This window comes from Motacilla alba, chromosome 3 (genome assembly GCF_015832195.1).
Source record: "Motacilla alba alba isolate MOTALB_02 chromosome 3, Motacilla_alba_V1.0_pri, whole genome shotgun sequence".
NCBI classification, from domain to species: domain Eukaryota; kingdom Metazoa; phylum Chordata; class Aves; order Passeriformes; family Motacillidae; genus Motacilla; species Motacilla alba.
This window is the reverse complement of record NC_052018.1, coordinates 104,422,583-104,425,500: the sequence shown is the minus strand read 5'-3', so window position 1 is coordinate 104,425,500 and position 2,918 is coordinate 104,422,583. Positions and strand designations below refer to the sequence as shown.

The 2,918-nt window shown below is 50.2% G+C and overlaps 1 long non-coding RNA gene across 1 annotated transcript; it reads left to right on the top strand.

Moving 5' to 3' along the window:
• The first annotated feature begins 1,256 nt into the window (after nucleotides 1–1,256).
• Nucleotides 1,257–2,648, top strand: LOC119699837. The gene is made up of 3 exons (XR_005256562.1): nucleotides 1,257–1,348; nucleotides 1,814–1,860; nucleotides 2,517–2,648. It is a non-coding gene; the product is annotated as an uncharacterized LOC119699837 (long non-coding RNA).
• Nucleotides 2,649–2,918: the final 270 nt, after the last annotated feature.

Genomic DNA, 2,918 nt, shown 5'->3' with positions numbered 1-2,918 from the left:
AATGAGGGCTTTAGAGGCTTTTGATTTCCTTTGTGGACTCTGTTACATTTGTGTCTCCCCTTTTCAGATCTGACTGGCTACAGTATGGCCAAGAGTCTTCCCCCCACACGTCCCTCTTCACTCCTTCCCACCAAGCCCTTGCCTCCCATCCGAGAGAGCTCTTCCTCCATCAAGCCAGGCAAGATGGATGATGGAGAGAAAGACAAAGGGCAAACTACCGCTGGCTACAAGGACATCAGAAGAAGCAGCCAGGAGCAGAGTGCAGAGGGAAAAGGACATAAGGTAAGGAGACCGAGCTACGTCCTGTGTGGTAGATTTTCTGCTGATGGGCTGTAGGCAGAGCTTGGAGACCTTTTCCTGTGCTGTGAGCTCAGGGAAGCAGCTGAGGCAAGGAAGAGCTCAGCTGGACACTGCGCCTCTTTGCCATGGGTGTCTTTGCAATGGGTGTGTAGTGCAGACTTCATGTCCTCAGCATGTATCAGTAGCAGGAGAGGTCTTGGAGTGGTTTCTGGGCTCTGTCATGATTGCCTGTCTGTCTTATTGCTGAGAAAACAGCAGCAAGCAGTCAGAGCAACTTAAGTTGTCCTATCTGGAAAAGCAATCCTTCTCCATTTAGTAACCTGTATGTATTTGTGAAGCATCTCTATGTCTTGGTGGTGTTTTCTGACAGCTGTGTCTGCTTTGGATGGAAAAAGGTGTTTGCTGGAACCTGCAAGCCAGGCTGTCTCAGCTTTTGAGTTGTACAGCCATGCCCCCTGCACGGCTGTCTCTGAAGCTATTTCCAGACTGCATCATCTTTTGGAGAGTTGTGTGCTCTGGCATGGCTTTGTCCAGAGGGAAGGGCTGGGAGGTGGCCATGGGGAGAGCAGCCCAGAGCCCAGGCACACGATTGCCTTTGCAGCAGGGCCAGGACCTGCACTTGCTTTGGGTTTGCCGTGGGGTGCCAGGAGGAGGCAGAAGAACAACAGCTTTGGTGGACAGAATGTCTGATCATAGGCTTGGCTGCTTGAATTCAGCCTCACAGAGAAAGGCCCCAATGTATCCCTGTCAGGAACTGACCCTTTCAGTGAAGTTGTAGTTGTTTATTCCTGCCAGGTCCCAGCTGAGGGCATTTCCAAATAATCTTCAGGCATGAATGTGGGCAAGGCTGGATGCTTGACCGGATCACTGTGTTTTATTCTTTCCAGACCTCCTTGCCATATCCCAGTGGTGGGGAAATGAAGAAGGGATCATTGGGAAAATCTATGATCCCTGTAATATGCAAGGCCGGACGTCCTCGTGTTGGCAGCGCTGCAGGGTCCTTGCGCAGCTCTCTCCTGGTAGATTTTCAGGAGTCCCGGGAGATGAGGTAAGCCAAGGGGTGTGCTGCTCCAGTGTGCTGTTCACCTCACTCCTCCCATCTCCTGTGGTGATTTTGCACAGTCAGCTGTCCCATGTATTTAGGCAAAAACTCTGTGTATTCAGCATGTGGCCCATCAATGATGATCCAGCACAATGTCAAACCCAGCAGCAATGCCCCAAGAGCAGAGGTGGTGGTGGGGAAGAGGAGGCAGGGCTTCAAAGCACCTCAGGATGGGTCCCCTGCTAGACTTAACTGTTATTTCAGCCTGAGCTTGGCCAGCTCTGTGTGATTCCGGCAACTGAAAACTTAAGGACAATTAATCAGCTTTGCATCCTCTTGGGTTAATGTGTTGCATTTCCCCCTTAACCAGAGTGACCATTCTAGGAAGGTTTTACTCCTTTCATGTTACGGCCCTTCCCTCCCTTCTCCTTCTACCTCCTCATATGTTCTTTTGTCCTCCATTTTCTCCAGGCCAAGATCCAGCAGCAGAAGCCATGAGAAGACGTTGGAACATGAAGGTAGGTAGAGGGCATTTCTGACCGAAAATGTCCTTTCTTGTCTTGACTCTGAGGTGACAATTGGAAAGCTTGGTTGAAACGCAATCTTTTGAAAATTTCTTTAAATTCATTTCAATTCCTTGACGGGCTCAGTGGACTCTCCCAGAGCCCAGTCCCTGGGAGTGTTCTCCAGTGGTGCAGTGAAAATTCCTCCAGTGTGAAGTGTTGAGTGGCAGGAGCTGGGGTGGTTCCTTGGGGTCCTGAAAATTCTGGGTGGAAAAGGAAACATTCCTCTCCATCCTGCCCATGCCTTTTATCTCCCTGTAGCCTTTCTAGTGTCAAAATGAGTAGAGAAAAGGAAGGCATTTAGCATGAAATGAGAAATGTTCCCACTCCTTCCGCCTGCCTTGAAGGAGAAAACCTTTCTTTGGGGCTGTTTCTGAGCTGAACCCTATGAGATGTGAAGGAGATTCATGGATATTGCCTGGTGTTGCACTGGCAGAAATAGGGAAACCTCCTGTGATGGAAAGTCCTTTTGACTTTTCCAATGAAGTAGAAGGAGACTTCCAAATGGCTGCAGCCTAGGCAGGGTGTGAGTTGGTCATCCTGTAATGAGGGCTTTAGAGGCTTTTGATTTCCTTTGTGGACTCTGTTACATTTGTGTCTCCACTTTGCAGATGTGACTGGCTACAGTATGGCCAAGAGTCTTCCCCCTACACGTCCCTCTTCACTCCTTCCCACCAAGCCCTTGCCTCCCATCCGGGAGAGCTCTTCCTTCATCAAGCCAGGCAAGATGGATGATGGAGAGAAAGACAAAGGGCAAACTACCGCTGGCTACAAGGACATCAGAAGAAGCAGCCAGGAGGAGCAGAGTGCAGAGGGAAAAGGACATAAGGTAAGGAGACCGAGCTACGTCCTGTGTGGTAGATTTTCTGCTGATGGGCTGTAGGCAGAGCTTGGAGACCTTTTCCTGTGCTGTGAGCCCAGGGAAGCAGCTGAGGCAAGGAAGAGCTCAGCTGGACACTGCGCCTCTTTGCCATGGGTGTCTTTGCAATGGGTGTGTAGTGCAGACTTCATGT